Genomic DNA, 19935 nt, shown 5'->3' with positions numbered 1-19935 from the left:
AAGAATAGTGGAATAAAAAATGACATCAAAAAGCTCACCATGCCTCTTACTAAATACCTTGGAATGTCTACTTTCCAAAAAGGGGTCATTTGGGGGGTATTTGTACTTTCCTGACCTGTTCGGGTCACAAGAAGCGAGATAGGCCACCAGTACATCAGATGTGATCAATTTTGTGCGATTCGCACCACAGCTTGTAGACTCTCTAACTTTCACAAAGACCAAATAATATCCACTAATTTGGGTTATTTTTACCAAAGATATATAGCAGTATAAATTGTGGCCAAAATTTATGAAGAAAAATTAATAATTTGTATAATTCTGTCACAGAAACAAAGAAATATGCGTTTTTTTCAAAATTTTCGGTCTTTTTTCATTTATAGCGCAAAAAATAAAAACCCCAGAGGTGATCAAATACCACCAAAAGAAAGCTCTATTCGTGGGAAAAAAGGACAAAAAATTAATTTGGGTACAGTGTTGCATGACTGAGTAATTGTCATTCAAAGTGTGAGAGCACCGAAAGCTGAAAATTGGTCTGGGCAGGAAGTGTTTTTAAAGTGGTTGTAAACCCTTACAAACCACTTTGACCTACAGGTAAGCCTAGATTAAGGCTTACCTGTAGGTCCAAGAAATATCTCCCAAACCTATACGGTTTAGGAGATATTTGCCCGAAGACAGGCACCGCTATCTACGGCGCATGCGCCGTAGACAGCGGTGCACTGAGCGGGGTATCGTCGATGATGGCAATGCCGAGAGTCTCAGCTCCCGTGCACATGTGCAGCAGTGACGACATCGCTGCTCCAGCGAATCACAGTGCTTGGGCAGCGAGACCCACCAAGAAGATGGACGCTTGGAACTACAGGGGACAGCGGTGACTTTGCTGGCTCCTGTGTCAGGTAAGTGACACATAATGGACTACTATGTGATGCATAGTAGTCCATTATGCTTTGCCTTTACAGGGAATGAAAGCGGAAGTAAACTCATCAGGGTTTACTTCCTCTTTAAGTGCCCAGTAAGCAAGTGGTTAAATAGCATCAATGTGTTCCTTCAAACGGTGACATAGCAGAATACTTGCTCTGTTTTAAAGGTGCATTCGTTGGAGTAAACGTTTACATCATTTACAAAATCAGGGTCATGATGGCAAAACCATTTTCGCCAATGAGATTGCCGGACATGGCCATCACCCTTGCACTGCACAGTTATGGTTTATTTATTTGCAAGTTCTTGTAAATATATGTAGATGTGACTTCAAAGGCCTGATTTTTGAAAAAGCGTCGATACATTGCTTCAAACAATTGCATAGCAGAATATGTGCTCTGTTTTAAAGGGTGTGACCATTGGCGTAAACATCGTTGCGGTATCTCCCAAATCTGGGTCGCAATGGCAAAACTGTTTTCTCCAATGAGATGGCCTGCCACGGAAAGCACCCTTGCACTGCACAGCCACCTCATACAGGGTATGCCCTGTTTTATTTATGTATTTAGAATTCCTTGTAAATAGATGTAGATGTTCATTCAAAGGTCAGATTTTTTTAAATAGCGTTGGTACGTTGCTTCAAAGAATCGCATAGCAGAACACGTGCTCTGTTTTAAAGGGTGCAACCATTGGAGTAAACATCGTTGTGTTTTTTCCCAAATCTGGGTCGCATCGGCAAAGCTGTTTTCTCCAATGAGATTGCCTGCCACGGAAAGCTGGGGTTTGCTGTGAGTGGGCCAGGTATGCCAACAGCCTACTATTCTTATTACCAAATTCAAATATGCGCTGCGCCTGGTATAAAAAAAATTTCCGGGTCTTTTCTACTAATACAAGATCTAAGTGGCGCACCCCTTCCCTCCAACCTCTATATGTATCTGAATTGGGGTTTGCTATGTATTCCACCTCTGCATCTGTCACTTTCCTTTCTGCCTCCAGGAGTTTCTACTGCCTATCCGATCTAAGTTGTTTAATAACAACGGGCTACTGAGCCCCTAAGTGTGGCCTTAAACGCATCCCAGGTGACTCCGACAGGGGCCCCTGCCCGGTTGTCCACCCAGAAGTCACCAATAGACGACTGCGTAGACCTCTCAAATCGTTCCTCCTTGAGCCACAATGGGCTCAACCTCCACACCACGTACCCTCTCGGTCTCTCCATGTCAAAGGTGACCAGAAGTGGGGAGTGATCCGAGACAGCACGAGGCAGATATTGGGCCTCCAGCACTCTCGGCAATAATTCATTGGACACAAAACATAAATCAATCCTAGAAAGAGTATTAAACATGGTGGAGTGACAGGAGTAAGCTCTAACATGTGGGTTTTTCCACCTCCAGGCCTCCACCAGGTTATATGACCCAATACACTGAGCCAGCGGGGAGCCATGCTTAGGCGCCATTCCAAATCTGTCAGCATCAGGTGAGAGCACCACATTCATATCCCCAGCAAGAATAATGAGACCCTCTGCAACTCGGAGGGCAGCATCCATTATTATTCCCCATACTTCTATAGTAAAGGGGGGAGGAATGAAGAGGTTAGATTCATCACCACATTCAACGAACAACATTCGCAAATTAAAGGAATCCTTCAGAGATACTGGTATCTCTTGAAGGGGGATCTCCTCTTAGCAAAACATCTCCCGGAATATCCGGGTATCACGTATAGGAGATCACGATCTTTGAAGGATTCTCTAGTACAAAGTCATTTCTCCCCTCCCGTAAAGGTGGGTCCTAAACAAACAGGATGTACCCCGTGCCACAAATGTGGTTTTTGCAGATATTTACATGCATCGAGATCCATACGTCTGCCAAATGGTCGTTTATTTGAACCCAAATTTGCTGTGACCTGTCAATCAGTGGGGGTGGTGTACATTATGGTTTGTCAATGCAATGCTTTCTATGTTGGGAAGACAAAGCGTCCCTTCTTCCACCGCATCAGGGACCATGTGTCCCTGGTGCGGGGGAAGAAGATGGAAACTCCAATCAGCCGACATTTTGGTTTATATCATCAGTTCAACGATGGTCTCATGCACTTCTTTCCTTTGAAATATGTTCCCCCGGGAGATAGAGGGGGGGATTATAATCATACTCTTTTACAACGAGAGACTCGATGGATATTTAATTTGGAGGCTACCCGATCCCCGGGACTTAATGATGCAATCAGTTTCAAACCTTTTCTTTAAATGACTTTTTTTTTTTTTTTTTACCCCCTGGTATATTGTAATAATAAATGATTGTATTTTGTCAAATAGGCAATATATTGGCGTGGATGTCTGATGGCTCGCGGATTGGGAGGGGGCTCCATACCTGAAGGGGACCCTCCGAGTGCTCCTTGCCCTTCCTGGGTCTGTACGGGCACCCCGGGGCGGGTCTGACCTACAACCTTTTCCAACCAGTTGGGGGTTCGATCAGCCCGCCCCGTTTCTAAATGTGAGGTCCCCTTCTCTCTTTTTTTGCTTGTCTGTTGCAAACAATTCTTTTTTCCATCTTTGAAATCAGGGATGTATGGTGATTGACATTTATGTCGGCCCATTTTCATCTCTGTGTATTTGCACTTTGATTTATCCGAGAGTAAGATCAGGGCATATTGCCCTTAGCCATCATGGCTGCCTGTCTCTGACCGAATGTCAGGTCTCTATCAGAGTACTGGCACAGATGGATCATCACTGGCAAATTTCCTGACTCTGGCCAGAATCCAACATGGCCGACGCGCTATACGGACGTAAATCACGTCCTTCGCGCATGCGCATCTGCCATCTAGACGCGCACGAAGGAGATCGCTGGTAAATCTCCTGACTTTTAGCCAGAATCCAACATGGCCGACGCACTATATGGACGTAAATTACGTCCTTTGCGCATGCGCACTCGCCATCTAGACGCGCACGAAGGAGATCCTCCCAGTAGGTGTGCCCGCAGCCCGGCGGTGACGTCAGATGCCGCCGGGCTGGAAGCACGAGTTATAATGCGGGTCCCGGTCAGTGTCATCCAAGCAAGCGATGGAAGCTGACATGTGGAGCTGCTGCACGTATGAAAAAGCACTTAAACCCTTTTGACTGTATCATACCACTATATTCAACAGGTAGGAATGGAATGGCTCTGATGGGACTAGACGGATGATCCGGAAGTCCAAGTCTAGAGTCACGCATTCTATATTCTTGAGATGTTTATACAACACTGATGGGGACATGGCTTTTCTTCTTATTCTTTTCTTTCAGAAAACAGCACAGAGAGATCTCTTGTGTTCAGAATTTATACCTTGTTTAATCTCTATCTGACAACACATAGGGTTCGTAGGTACTGGGTATGCCTAACTGGTTCTAGTTCAGCCATCTCCTTGGCTCCACCAGGTATGTTCTATAGTGTTTATTGTGCCATTTTTGACACTTCATTGAAGTGGTCTACATATATTATATTATATATATGTTTCTCGTGCTTCTGCAGATCCCTGGGGGGGAGCAATTGGGGGGTCCTCGGTGGGTGCCCTCGCCACGGTCCGCATGCTTGATGACAAAAAAGTTTGTCCTCGTTCAAGTACTAATAGATGCATAGAACATTTGAAAACTACGATAGACAATTTGTATTAATTTACCAGACATATTGGGTAAGATGCTTTTCTTGTTCTCATTTGTTATATATTTTTTTATTTTCATTACAATATTTTTTACTTTTATTTTTCACCTTTTTCATTGTATTTGTATTCTTCACACATTTTATTTTATTTTCATTCTTATCTTTATTTTGACCCTATCTGCAATCTCCATAGAGGAGAACTATATTTTATACCTTATGTATTCAATCTTGGGACACCATCCATATGGTATGGTCTGGTTGTTCCCTTTTGGAGAACTAATAGGTTACTGAATATTGATATGCAAACTATGCTCTGTGTTTTAATACTCTAAGGGTGGGGGCTTCATTCCTCTCCAACCAATATGCTGGACATGAATGAATCCTACCACCAGATCTACTCAATATAGATGTGTCAGCCTATGTGGGCAAAACACCTCTTGTACCCCTCGGGGTTGTGTGTGTACAGAACTATCTATGTATTTGTTTCTCTAAACAAATGATCTGTTTGTATAATTTCAGTTTTCTACTGATTGCTGTATTCTGCAATTGTCCTGAGGAAGTTCCGAAGAGCGAAACATGTAGGACAGAAACAATGCAGTTTAAATCGTATATAAATGTGGTAACTTATGGAGCCTTGTAGGCTTATATACCAACTTTTGTATACCCGCATCTTTTATTTTATATGTAAATGGATGTAATTGTTTGATAAATGCTTTTTGTACACTAAAATAAAAACTTCAATGATTTTATTTATGGATTGAATATATTTGGTGCCGTTGTAAAAGTCCCGGGGGTTGGTTACCCTCCAGTCCCCCTTTTTTCAATTTCCCCTTTTCTTCAAATAATATTAGTCAGAATGGTTTTTGGCCAGAAAATTAAATAAGGGGGGCAACCCCCTCATTATTCACTTAATAAGTTTCTAATTATGTGAGATCCAACGTCAAAACCACTTGATCTTACCGGATCTAACAAATATTTTTTTTCTGGCCAAAATTGCATGTGGGGGGCTAACCCGTCCATAATATCTCTATTTTGATGGGAAAGGAGATAAGGGGAGGGGGCAGCCCCCCTCATTAATCTCTTAATAAGTCTCTAATTATGTGAGATCTAACATTAAAACCACTTGATCTTAGCGGATCTAACAAATATTTATCAGCCTGAATGATTTTTGGCCAGAAAATTTGATAAGGCGGGCTGATGACGGTTTAGCCCCCCTGCAAATAACTGTTAATATTGCTTCTTCTGTGTGAGATCTAACGCAAACAACAGTTGATCTAACCTGATCTAAAAAAGATCTAACAAACTGAATACGATTTTTTTAAAATATTGATATGGGGGGGGCTAACCCGGCAAAGGTACTTTTACCTACTGTGCATTGTAATAAATCACAGCAGAGGGAGGCTAGAGGTTACAGAAAGGTCACTGTGCAATACAAACAACCAAACATTGAATACCAAAAATGGTCCTCAGTGACCAAAAAAAGCCTGGCCATTCTAGGCTAAATATTATCCTTGGAGGCCAAAAATGGGCCCCAGTGAAAAAAAACAGCACACCCAGCTGTTTTTGGTCACCGACAGGGGCGGACTGACCAGTCGGTCACTCGGGTGCCGCCCGAGGTCATTAGGGACCCAGCCCGGTCTCGGCCACATGAGAGGCCACTTGAAGTGGCTGTGCCGTATCACATGCCGTGATCATGCCGATTACAGTACTGCTAACGGTACTTCTAACGGTGCGCTGCTCCCCGCCGCCCCCCTCCTTCCCTCCCGTCCGTCCCAGGTGATGTCACAACGCATACCGTACAAGCACCTGGGACGGACGGGAGGGGAGGAGGGGCCAGCGGGGAGCAGTGCGCCGTTAGCAGTATTGTAATTGGCATGATCGCGGCATGTGATACGGGCACAGCAGAAGAGTGGAGGGGCCGGCGGGGAGCTGCGCCGTTATTATCGGCATTCGGTAAGTGAAGCCTGGGCCTGCCACAAGTGATGGGAGGCGGCGGTACAGAATGCATGGGGCCCCGGATCCCCCCAACCCACAGTGTCCCCCGTGTGTGTGTCCCCCGTGTGTGTGTGTCCCCCTGTGTTTGTGTCCCCATGTGTGTGAGTGTCCCCCTGTGTTTGTGTCCCCGTGTGTGTGTGTGAATGTCCCCCTGTGTGTGTGTCCCTGTCCACCTGTGTGTGTCTCCCCCTGTGTGAGTGTGGGTGTCCCCCTGTGTGTGTGTGTGTGTGTGTGTGAGAGTGTATTCCCCTGTGTGTGTGTGAGAGTGTATCCCCCCTCTGTGTGTGTGTGTGTGTGTGTGGTGTGAGTGTGTGTGTGTCCCCCTGTGTGTGGTGTGTGTGTGTGTGTCCCCGTGTTCGTGTCCCCCTGTTTGAGAGAATGTGTCCCCCTGTGTGTGTGTGCCTCCCCTTGTGTGTCTCCCCCTGTGTGTGTGTGTGAGAGAGTCTTCCCCCCTGTGTGTGTGAGTTTCCCCCTGTATAAATGTGTGTGTCTCTGTGTGAGTGTGTGTGTGTCCCCGTCTGAGTGTGTGTGTCCCACCATGTGATTGTGTGTCCCCCCCGTGTGAGTGTGCGTCCCCCCCCGTGTGAGTGTGTGGTGTGTGTGTGTGTCCCCCTGTGTGTGTGTGTAGGTTTCTTCCCCTGTGTGTGTGTGTGTGTGTTTCTTGCCCTGTGTCTCTCCCCCTGTGTGCGAGTGTGTCCCCCTGTGTGTGTCTCCCCCTGTGTGTGTGTGTGTGTCTTCCCCTGTGTGTGTGTCCCCCTGTGTGCGTCAGTGTGTCCCTGTGTGTGTGTAAGTGGTTCCCCCTGTGTGTGTGTGCGAGTGTGTCCCCCTGTGTGTGTGTGTGTCCCTGTGTGAGCGTGTGCATTCTTCATCCAGTTTCCCCCTGTGTGCTCCCCCCGTGTCTCCCTGTGCAGGTGTGGCGCCCAAGGGGGCCCCATGAGCTTCTATTGCCTGGGGGCCCCATTAGTTGTCAGTCCGCCCCTGGTCACCGAGGACCTTTTTGGCATTCAAAGGTCAGGAGTGTGCCTTTTTTAGTCACCAAGGACCATTTTGGGCATTTAATCACTTCAGCGCCGGACCATTTGGCTGGCCAAAGACCAGAGCACTTTTTGCGATTCGGCACTGCGTCGCTTTAACCACTTGCCGACCATTGCACTCTGATGTACGTCCCTACTTTGGGGACAAACAGAGGCGTCTTTAGGGGGTGGCCGTAGTCTGGGACCAATAGCCCAGAGTCTTGAGTCTCGGTCCAGAATGCAGGGAACAGGGGCAGACTGAGCCATGGTTGGCTCCAGCTCCAGCTTTAGCTCTGCCCCGCTTCCACCCGACTTTACTCTTGGTCACTGATTGCTATAGCCGCCTGGCGGCTAGCAACCATTAACATCAATGCCCACTGTGCCCACACTGCCCAACATTCAAAGCAGAGGAGGATTGCACTTCCTCCTCCTCCGCGCTAGTGCTCATGGGGCCTGGCCTACGACTTCTGGTCTGGATTGTCCCGCAGCTGTTATGGTAGCGTGGAGTGTAGAGCCCAGGAGGGAGAGAAAGGGATGACGTCGCCACCCTGAGCAGCATTCGCAGCGGCTCCCTTAGCCTACACTCCTCCAATCTTAGTCCTCTCCCAGCTCGCTGTCCTGGAGCAGGAAGAAGGCGGCAGAAATGACAATGCGGCGGCCGCACCACATCAATACCCACTTGGGTGGGGGCGGCTCTCCTCTGGCTGCCTTGCACACCAGCACCACGGATGAGCTGCTGCTGTAGTACCTGAACAAATGAAGTCTATCTCCTCCTGGTCAGGTAGGTCAATCAAGTTTGTATGTCAGGTACCAGGTCAGTGTGTGTCAGGTAGGTCAGTGTATGTCAGTGTGTGTCGTGTAGGTCAGTATATGTATGTCAGGTAGGTCAGAGTGTGTCGTGTACGTCAGTGTGGGTCAGGTAGGTCAGTGTATGTATGTCGGGTAGGTCAGTGTGGGTCACGTAGGTCAGTGTATGTATGTCGGGTAGGTCAGTGTGGGTCACGTAGGTCAGTGTATGTATGTCAGGTAGGTCAGTGTATGTATGTCGGGTAGGTCAGCGTGTGTCGGGTAGGTCGGTGTGGGTCACGTAGGTCATCCTTTTTTCCCACAAATAGAGCTTTATTTTGAAGGTATTTGATTGCCTCTGCAATTTTTTACTTTTTTTTGCGATATAAACGGAAAAATCTAAAATATTGAAAGAAATTTATATTTTCTGCTTTTTGTTATAAGAAAAATCCAATAAACTCAATTTTATTCATACTTTTAGGTCAAAATTTATTCAGCCACATGTCTTTGGTAATGTTAATAAGCGTATATTTATTGGTTTGCGCAAATGTTATAGCATCTGAAAACGATGGTACATTTTCTGGAATTTACGCATCTTTTAGTTTATGACTGCCTATCTCATTTCTTTAGGTGCTAATATGGCATAGTTGACTTCTTTTTTTCCCTTGTTTCCCAAGGTGACCATCTTGGTGTTTGTCAAGAGGGTTGAGGGTGCCAAAAGTGAGTGCCTATGGCAACATCACCCTGAAAGCATCTGATACTAAGCAGGGACGGGCCTGATTAGTACCTAGATGGGAGACCGCCTGGGAATACCCTCTTGAGAAATGCCAAGATGGTCACCTTGGGGAACCACAAAAAAAGGCGGTCTCCCATCTAGGTACTAAACAGGCCCATCTCTGCTTAGCCTTCAAGGCCAGATGAGCTTGGGTGCTTTCAGAGTGGAATGGCCAGAGGCAATCTCTTCTGGCACCCAAAACCCTCTTGAGAAATGCCAAGAAGGTCATCTTGGGAAACCAGAAATAAAAAACAGGTCAACTCCAAAAAAAAAAAAAAGCCTACAGCACCTGGTATTCCCAGACGGTCTCCCATCCAGGTACTAACCAGGCCCTACCCAGCCCATAGGCAATCTCTTTGGGCACCCTCATCCCTCTTGACAAATGCAAAGATGGTCACTAGGCCCGACCCTGCTTAGCCTTCGAGATCAGACGAGATCGGGCGCTTTCACGGTGATATGGCCGTAGGCAATCTCTTTGGGTATCCCCAACCCTCTTTGACAAGCGCCAAGATGGTCACCTTGAGAAACAAGGGAAAAAAACAAGTCAACGGCAAAAAAATAAAAAATTACGGCACCTTGTATTCCCAGGCGGTCTCCCACTCAGGTACTAACCAGGCCCGACCCTGCTTAGCCTCTGAGATTAAACGAGATTGGTTGCTTTCAGGGTGTCGTGGCCATAAGCAATACCTTTGGGCACTCTCAACCCTCTTGACAAGCACCAAGATGGTCACCTAGGGAAAGTAGGGGAAAAAACAAGTCAACGCCCAAAAAAAAAAGAAGCAAATGGGACTGGTTATTGCCAGGATGTCTCACATTTGTTACTAACTAGTAGACATGTGCGCTTCGTTTCGTACGAATCGCAAATTCGTACGAATTTCTCAAAATTTGTACGTTCGGGAGGATCCGAAATACAAATTGCCGTGCGTCCGAATTCTGTACGGAATATGAACTTTTGTTTACGAATTCCGGATCTCAACCATTATGCTTATTATGACTTGCAGAAGACTTCTGTGATAGAAGTCAATGTAAATTGCCTGAAGACATCAGTGAAGGACTTTCAACCTCTCTGGGCAGGCTGCCAAGAAAAGAACAAAATGATACAATGTTTCTTCTTCAATGGGCTGAACTCTGTGTGTAGAAGTTTTCAGTTTAACCATTTAAAGACTAAAGCTTTTCTGACACTTGTTGCTTACAAGTAAAAATCCAGTATTTTCTGCTAGAAAATCACTCAGAAGCCCCAAAAATTATATATTTTTTTTTAGCAGAGACCCTAGGTAATAAAATAGCGGTTGTTGCAATATTTTGTGACGTGGTATTTGCGCAGAGGTCTTTCAAATGCAAATTAGCCCTTTATCACGGTGCAGGTGTCATTGCTGTATGTCACACTGCTGTCAGTGCTCTCTATCACGGTGCAGGTGTCATTGCTGTATGTCACGCTGCTGATGTCAGTGCTCTCTATCACGGTGCTGTTGTCAGATCACTCTATCACGGTGCAGGTGTCATTGCTGTATGTCACGCTACTAATGTCACTGCTCCCTAGAGGTCGACTGAAAAAAAAAAGGGCTAACTTGCGTTTGAAAGACCTACTGGATTTTTACTTGTAAGCAACAAGTGTCAGAAAAGATTTAGTCTTTAAATGGTTAAACTGAGAACTTCTACACATGGAGTTCAGCCCATTGAAGAAGAAACATTGTATCATTTTGTTCTTTTCTTGGCAGCCTGCCCAGAGAGGATGAACGTCCTTCACTGATGTCTTCAGGCAACTTACATTGACTTCTATCACAGAAGTCTTCTGCAAGTCATAATAAGCATAATGAGCAATGTTTTTGCCTTTAAATTTATCGTAAAAAACGTTCGTACACGTTAACGACAATTCGTATTTCGTACGAAACAGAACGGAATTTCGGGCACGAAATACGAAGTACGAATTAATTTTATTACGAATCAAAATGGAACAGAACGAAATGAATTTATCGACGGCGTCCATGTCTACTAACCAGGGCAGACGCTGCTCAGCCTCCGAGATCAGACAAGATCAGGCACTTTCAGGGTGATGTGGCCGTATTAAATCTCTTTCGGCACCCTCAACCCTCTTGAGAAACTCCAAGATGGTCACCTTGGGAAACAAGTGAAAAAAACTAATCGTCGCCAAAGAAAAAAAAAAGAAACCTACGGCACTTGATAATCCCAGGGGGTCTCCCCATCCAGGTTCTAGCCAAGCCCGACCCTGCTAAGCCTCCGAGATCAGGCGCTTTCAGGGTCATGTTCCCATAGGCAATGTCTTTCGGCACCCTCAACCCTCTTGACAAACGCCAAGATGTTCACCTTAGGAAACAAGGGAAAAAAACAAGTCAACAACAAAAAAAAAGAAACCTACAGCACTTGGTATTCCTAGGGGGTCTCCCATCCAGGTTCTAACCAGGCCCAACCCTGCTAAGCATCCGAGATCAGATGAGATTAGTTGCTTTCAGGGAGATGTGGCCATGGGCAATCGCTTTGGGCACCCTGAACCCTCTTGAAAAAAAAGCCAAAAAAAGAAAAAAAAGAGAAGCCTATGGCACCTGGTATTCCCAGGCAGTCTCTCATCCGGGTACTAACCAGGCCTGACCATGCTTAGCCTCCGAGATTAGTCACTTTGAGGGTGATGTGGCCATAGTCAATTTCTTCAGACACCCTCAACCATCTTGACAAACGCCAATATAGTCACCTTGGGAAACAAGGGAAAAAAACAAGTAAACGCAAAAAAAAATAAGCCTACGGCACCTGGTATTCCCAGGCGGTCTGCCATCCAGGTATTAACCAGGCTCAGCCCCTGCTTAGCCTCTGAGGTGAGACAAGATGGGGCGCTTTCAAGGTGATGTGGCCGTAGCCAATCTTTTTGGGCACCGTCAACCCCCTTGACAAATGCCAAAATGCACTTTGGGGAAACAAGGGAAAAAACAAGTCAACGCCCAAATGAAAAAAAAAAGGAAGCCTACAGCACCTTGTATTCCTAGGTGATCTCCCATCCAGGTACTTACCAGGCCCGACCCTACCCATGGGCAATCTCTATAGGCAACCTCATCCCTCTTGACAAACGCAAAGATGGTCACTAGGCTCGACCATGCTTAGCCTCCGAGATCAGATGAGATTGGGCGCTTTCACAGTGATATGGCTGTATGCAATCTCTTTGGGTATCCTCAACCCTTTTTGACAAACGCCAAGCTGGTCACCTTGAGAAACAAGGGAAAAAAACAAGTCAATGCCAAAAAGAAAAAAAAAAGAAGCCTATAGCACCTGATATTCCCAGGCGGTCTCCCATCCAAGTACTAACCAGGCCCACCACTGCTTAGTCTCCGAGATCAGATGAGATGGTGCGCTTTCAGGGTGATGTGGCCGTAGGCAATCTTTGTGCAACTTCAACCCTCTTGACAAATGCCAAGATGGTATCCATGGGTAAAAAGAGAAAAAAGAAAAGAAACCTACATCACCTAGTATTCCCAGGCGCTCTCCCATCTGCGTACTAACCCGGCCCGCCCCTACTTCTCCTCAGATATGCGGTGAGATGGGGCGCTTTTAGGGTGATGTGCCCGTAGACAATCTCTTTGGGCACCCTCAACCCTCTTGACAAATGCCAAGATTGTCACCTTGGGAAACAAGGGAAAAAAACAAGTCAACACCAAAAAAATAAAAAAATAAACCTACGGCACCTGGTATTCCCAGGCGGTCTCCCATCCAGGTACTAACCAGGCTCGACCCTGCATAACCTCCGAGATCGGATGAGATGGGGTGTTTTCAGGGTGATGTGCCCATAGGCAATTGCTTTGGGCACCCTCAACCCTCTTGACAAACACCAAGATTGTCACCTTGGGAAACAAGAGAAAAAAACAAGTCAACACCAAAAAAAAATAATAATAATATTTACGGCACCTGGTATTCCCAGGCGGTCTCCCAACTAGGTATAAATCAGGCCCGATGCTGCTTAGCCTCCGAGATAAGACGAGATTTGTCGCTTTCAGGGTGATGTGGCCTTAGGCAACCACTTTGCGCATGCTCAACCCTCTTGACAAAATGCCAAGATGGTCACCTTGGGAAACAAGGGAAATAACAAGTCAACGCCAAAAAAAAGAAAAAAAAAAAGAAGCATGTGGCAATGGGTATTCCCAGGCAGTCTCCCATCCAGCTACTAACCAGGCCCAACCCTGCTTAGCCTTTGAGATCAGGTGCTTTCAGGGTCATGTGCCCATAGGCAATCTTTTTGGGCAGCCTCAGCCCTCTTGACAAACGCTACAGTGGTCACCTTGGGAAACCAGGGAAAAAAACAAGTTGATGCCAAACCTACGGCACATGGTATTCCTGGGGGTCTCCCATCCAGATCTAACCAGGCCCGACCCTGCTTAGCCTCTGAGATCAAACAAGATCGGTTGATTTCAGGGTGTCGTGGCCATAGGCAATCTCTTTGGGCACCCTCAACCCTCTTGACAAGCGCCAAGATGGTCACCTCAACGCCAAGTCAACGCCAAGTCAACGCCAAAAAAAAACAAAAAGAAGCCCGTGGCACTGGGTATTCCCAGGAGGTCTCCCGTTTGTTACTAACCATTTCAACCGCTGCTCAGCCTCCGAGATCAGACAAGATCGAGCACTTTCAGGGTGATGTGGCTGTAAGAAATCTCTTTCTGCACCCTCAACCCTCTTGACAAACGCCAAGATGGTCACCTTGGGAAACAAAGGAAAAAAACAAGTCAACGCCAAAAAAAAAAAGAAACCTACTGCACATGGTATTCCTGGGGGTCTCCCACCCAGGTTCTAACCAGGCCTGACCCTGCTAAGCCTCCGAGATCAGACAAGATCGGTTGCTTTAAGGGAGATGTGGCCTTAGGCAATAGCTTTGGGCACCCTGAACTCTCTTGAAAAACGTCAAGATGGTCACCTTGGTAAACAAGGGAAAAAAACAAACCAATGCCAAAAAAAAAAAAGAAGCCTATGGCACCTGGTATTCCCAGGCGGTCTGCCATCCAGGTACTAACAAGTCCTGAATCTGCTTAGCCTCTGAGATCAGACGCTTTCAGGGTGATGAGTCCATAGACAATCTCTTTGGGCACCCTCAACCCTCTTGACAAACGCCAAGACTGCCACCATGGAAAACAAAGTAAAAACAAGTCAACGGCAAAAAAAAAAAAAAATTCCTAGAGCACCTGGTATTCCCAGGCGGTCTCCCATCCAAGTACTAACCAGGACCGCCACTGCTTAGTCTCCGAGATCAGATGACATGGTGCGCTTTCAGGGTGATGTGGCCATAGGCAATCTCTTTGGGCACCTTCAACCCTCTTTTTTTTTTTCAGTTTAGTTTTTATTAGAAATATTTTCAGAACATAACAGAAGTATAAATTTCCATACATATTTGTTACAAGAGGTCGTTATAGGTGTATAAAATTCCATAATGTCATGATAGTATCAATAATCAGCAGTAAATCTTGAGCCAGTATACATATATCACACATGGAACATTTGGATCAATAGTCAACAGCATTGATTAAAATTTTTTACAGGTGATTAATGTAGTACTTAACAGTTGCAGACTTTCCTTTACACGTAAAAGGATATATACGCCTCTAAGTTAGGAAAGCAGATATATAGAAAAGGTGAAAGAAAAAGAAGACCATAGAAAAAAAAAAGAAAAAGAGAACTGAGAAAAACCAAGACCAGGATTTAAGTGGTCTGGCAATAAATCCTCTAACAAAATATAATCTGAAGAGTATTATATTACCAATTTGGACCTCCAGTATGGACCTATAGGTATATATCCGCTATGGTACAGCATAAATAACTTCCTGCCTTATCTCTTGAAAGTAATGGAGTCAATTCCCAGTGATTCACACACTTTGATGATTTATACACAGTGTTTAGGGCTTTTTGCCATTGTTGAGATGTGAATGTGGTCTGCATTTCTGTCTCCCATTTCTGAAATGGTACTGATTTAATAAAGGTGGTTTTGCGTTGAAAAAGCGTGTAAAAAATGGAGATCCCTTTTGGGGTAGCAGCAGAGACTGTGAAAAATTTCCAAGCAGCTTCTTGAATATATAAATGATGAACCCCTAACGGTTTTAAGAGATGGGAGATCTGATCATATGTGTAACGTTCACTACTTGGAAGACCGTATTGTTCTTGCCGCTGTGGGAATGTTTTTAGGAAGTCGTTATGGAACATATCACTTAACTGGGTAATCCCCCTGGACGTCCAATTAATAAGTCTAATGTTTGGAATAGCACCTTCAATTGTAACCAGGGGTATTGGTATTTCTATTTGTTTATCCGACGGGGTTAAGGCACCACATAGATCCCTCCAAGCTTTTCATGAGGCCCGGAGGGTCATGGGTAAGTTTTGTAAAGGAACATGGCTCCAACTATCAAGTAAAAGAAGGTGAGAAAGATCTCTGGTGGGGCTTAGGGTCTGTTCTAGTTTGCACCACGGAATGTCCGCTCCACATAGGAACCATGTTCTAAATTGAGTGAGCAGAGATGCACGGTAGTAGTCCAGCAGGACTGGGAACCCCATACCCCCTGCCCCTCTTTGTTTAGCTAATATGACTGTGGTACATCTCAGTTTTTTTTTAGTTAGATATATTTTGTCAGTATGGAATCTAGTGCTTTTAAATGGGTGGTCTTGAGGGGTATTGGGAGGGTGCGGAAGATGTATAAGATTTGGGGAAGAAGTAACATCTTAAAAGACGCTAGGCGTCCAGACCATGTTAATTCGGATTTGGCAAGTCGAGCGGTTTGTAAGGTTAATTTCTTTATAAGGGCATGATAGTTAGTATCTGCTAATTTAGAGGGGTCTTTGGTAATTTGGAGGCCAAGATAAGTTATTTGTTCTGCAGTCCATGAGTAGGGGAATTGGAGTTGTAGTCGATTTTGAAGAGCAGGTGGGACATGTATAGGGAGAATTAGTGATTTGGTGAAATTAACTTTATAATAGGAGATTTTACGAAATTCGTTAAGGACTGTGTGGGCATTGATTAAGGAATGTGACTGGGAGGTTAGGAATAAAATAACATCGTCGGCAAATACGTTTATTTTATGAGTATGATTGGGGAAAGAGAAACCTGTGATATTTGGGTGGGATCTAATTTTTTCCGCTAGGGGCTCCATAAGAAGGTTGGAAATAAAAGGGGAGAGGGGGCACCCCTGTCTAGTCCCGTTGGAGATTGTAAAGGATCGTGATAGTGTATTGGATGTGTATACTTGTGCGGAAGGTGAGGAGTATAAGGCTAATATGGCTGACAATATAGGTCCCCCAAGGCCAAACTTTTTAAGGGTATGGACCATGTATTCCCAGTGTATCCTGTCAAACGCCTTCTCCACATCCAAAGATAGGAGCAGAGAAGGCGTCCGACAGGAATTTTTACAGTGGAGGATATCCACCACCCTGCGAGTTGCGTCCGATGGCTAACTACCAGGTGTGAAACCCGATTGGTCAGGATTAATCAAAAGAGGAATAAGCTGGGCTAGTCTCTGGGCAATTATTTTAGCGTATAATTTAACATCTGTATTTAAAAGAGAAATCGGACGGAAATTGGTGGGTTCATCAGGGCTTTTCCCCGGTTTGGGTATAGTGACAATGTATGCTTTAAGCATTTCAGGGGGGGAACGAAAATGTCTGTATTGCATGAGTAAATGTATCTTTTAGAGGAGACACTAGAGTGGAGGCAAATGTTTTGTAATAATCATTGGGTAGCCCATCTGGGCCTGGGGATTTGCCAATCGGTTGAGAGTGGATTGCTTTCTGTATTTCTAGTGGTGAGATTGGTGCATTTAAAGATTGTAGTTGTTCCCGGGAAAGGGCCGGGAGAGCTATCTCCTCCAAAAAACCTTATATGTCTGATTCTGAGGGTTGATAGGTGTTTCCATCCTGCTGGAGGTTGTACAGGGTAGAATAATAATTAGCGAAGGCATCAGCAATACCCTTAGGATCAATGATCCTGCCGTTGCCCACAGAGCATTTAATATAAGGGATTCTGGTACGGGCTCTGTGTTCTTTTAAAATATAGGCCAGTAATTTACTTGCTCTATTGCCCAGAGCATAATGATTAAACCTTAATAGCTGCGATATATTTATCATAGCGTTCTAAAAGCATACGTCTAAGATCACAACGGAGTTTGGTCAATTTATCTGCCAGAGAAACCATGGGTGCGACCTTATTCTGGATTTCAAGTGATTTAATCTCTTGTAATAGGAGATCTAGTTGTTTATTTTTTTGTTTATTAATTCTCGAATTTAGTTGTATCATTATGCCCCTTATGTATGCCTTATGGGCACACCACAGAACTGACGGGTCAGAGACTGAGGATGAATTAATTTCAAAATATTCCTTTAATTTGTTTGATATGAAGGTCGCATGTTCGGGTACACTGAGCAGATTAGAATTGGCCCTCCACACAAAATCTCCCAAATAAGCGTTCCCCCTCCGCCACCGCGACTGACACTGTAGCATGGTCAGACCATGAGATGTCATGGATGGTGGAGGAGGACAGCTGTTGCAACACAACTCTATCTACTAAAATCATGTCAATACGAGAGTAGGAATTATGTCTGGCATTATGTGGAATGAAAAGTCCCTTTCTCCTGGGTGCTGACACCTCCAGGCGTCGTAGAGCTCTTCCGAATGAAAGAGCGTTTGTAGGGAAGACAAAGGGCGTCTGGACTTAGTGGTAGTGTCGATTGCATAGTCTGCGGTAAGATTGAAATCTCCAAAAACCACCAAGGGCCCTTTCTTAACAGTGGATATGCTCTTTAATAGCCATTTTAGGAAACACATCTGGTGGGAGTTTGCAGCATAGAGACAAACGATCCTGTAGGTTTTGTTATTTATATCTCCTATTAAGATCAAATACCTCCCTTCCTTATCCGGGATTGTCTCCAGTTCTTTAAAAGAAACAGTATCTCTAATGGCGATGGCAACTCCTCTGGTTTTTTGTGCAGCAGAAGCAAAAAAGATTTGGGGATATCTGGGATGTTTTAATCGAAACTGATCAGATGGTAGCAGATGGGACTCCTGGATGCATAAAATATCAGCCTGCAGTTTCAGAGCTTCCTTCCATAGAGCAGTTCTTTCCACAGGGTGATTTAAGCCGTAAGTGTTAAAAGAGATTATGTTCAACATTTTACCTTACTATCGGATGATAGGTAGTTGCGTTCGTATTGGACGTGACTGGACTGTCACATCATGGGGACTGGTAATACATCATCGCCTCCCGGAAGCGATTCGATGTGCCGATGCCATTCGATGTGCTGATGCGATTCGATATGCTGGGGTGATGCAATGTGCTTTGGGAGATGCGATGTGCTTTGGGAGTTGCGATGGGGAGATGCAATTCTATGTCCTGGGAGCAAAGTGATGCAATGTGCTGGGGCGATGTGATTCGATGTGTTGCGGGTGATGCAATGTACTTTGGGAGATGCGATGCGCTGGGGGTGATTTACATGGTGCAGGAATACCTAGGGGCAAGGTCAGACTTGGACACCTTTTCCATCAAAAATCCTCTGGCTTACTGGGTCTTGAGGATGGATCACTGGCCAGAGCTTACACAGTATGCAATTGAGCTACTGGCCTGTCCTGCATTCAGCGTTCTTTCGGAACGCACCTTCAGTGCTGCTGGTGGCTTTGTTACCGATCACAGGGTGCGGCTGTCTACCGAATCAGTTGATCGACTGACCTTCATCAAGATGAATCAGTCTTGGATCACCCACAGCTACCAAGCACCTGAAGCTGATGTAACCGAATAATTTTTTTTAAAATATCACATCCCTTGCATTTTTTACACGCTTTTTCAACGCAAAACCACCTTTATTAAATCAGTACCATTTCAGAAATGGGAGACAGAAATGCAGACCACATTCACATCTCAACAATGGCAAAAAGCCCTAAACACTGTGTATAAATCATCAAAGTGTGTGAATCACTGGGAATTGACTCACAAAATCACATTGAGATGGTACTTGACTCCACACCGTCTTCATACGTTTTTTCCAGGTCATTCCTCTTTATGCTGGAGGGGATGTGGAGAGGTGAGTAACGTTATGCACATCATGTGGACCTGTAAACATATAACTAGTTTTTGGAATGCTGTGTTTCGAATTAATTTCCTCTATTACCGGGTTGATTACATATCCAAAGAACAGCTTGGCTCTATTTAATCTGGGAATTGAGGTATTTCCGCCAGATTTTCGCACGGTGGTTACACATATACTGATTGCGGCTAGATTACTTATTACTAGGAAGTGGAAAAGTGATGTTCCCAAAAACATTTCGGACATATATCCTATCATACAAACACACTACAAATGGGGAAGCCTTATGGGCTGTAAAATCAGGTTCCAAGAGACAGATTGATGGTAGGTGGAAATGCTGGCTGGAAAAATTTCCACAGTAGTCGTGAGATTATACTAGTAAATACTGAAGTTTGCCCAAAAGGGTGAGTCCATTACTTTCAAGAGATAAGGCAGGAAGTTATTTATGCTGTACCATAGCGGATATATACCTATAGGTCCATACTGGAGGTCCAAATTGGTAATATAATACTCTTCAGATTATATTTTGTTAGAGGATTTATTGCCAGACCACTTAAATCCTGGTCTTGGTTTTTCTCAGTTCTCTTTTTCTTTTTTTTTTCTATGGTCTTCTTTTTCTTTCACCTTTTCTATATATCTGCTTTCCTAACTTAGAGGCGTATATATCCTTTTACGTGTAAAGGAAAGTCTGCAACTGTTAAGTACTACATTAATCACCTGTAAAAATTTTTAATCAATGCTGTTGACTATTGATCCAAATGTTCCATGTGTGATATATGTATAC

At 44.8% G+C, this 19935-nt stretch overlaps 4 pseudogenes; all 4 read right to left on the bottom strand.

Annotated features, from left to right (window-relative positions):
* Positions 1-9381: 9381 nt before the first annotated feature.
* On the bottom strand, positions 9382-9572 carry LOC143959023 (5S ribosomal RNA; annotated as a pseudogene).
* Positions 9573-11474: 1902 nt separating this feature from the next.
* LOC143959057 (5S ribosomal RNA) lies at positions 11475-11593 on the bottom strand (annotated as a pseudogene).
* Positions 11594-12368: 775 nt separating this feature from the next.
* LOC143959108 (5S ribosomal RNA) lies at positions 12369-12487 on the bottom strand (annotated as a pseudogene).
* Positions 12488-12781: 294 nt separating this feature from the next.
* On the bottom strand, positions 12782-12900 carry LOC143958989 (5S ribosomal RNA; annotated as a pseudogene).
* Between the last annotated feature and the right edge of the window lie 7035 nt (positions 12901-19935).

Source organism: Lithobates pipiens, unplaced genomic scaffold (assembly GCF_037356315.1).
Source record: "Lithobates pipiens isolate NorthernLeopardFrog02 unplaced genomic scaffold, aLitPip1_a1.2 Scaffold_66, whole genome shotgun sequence".
NCBI lineage: Eukaryota > Metazoa > Chordata > Amphibia > Anura > Ranidae > Lithobates > Lithobates pipiens.
This window is presented reverse-complemented; position numbering and strand designations above follow the sequence as displayed.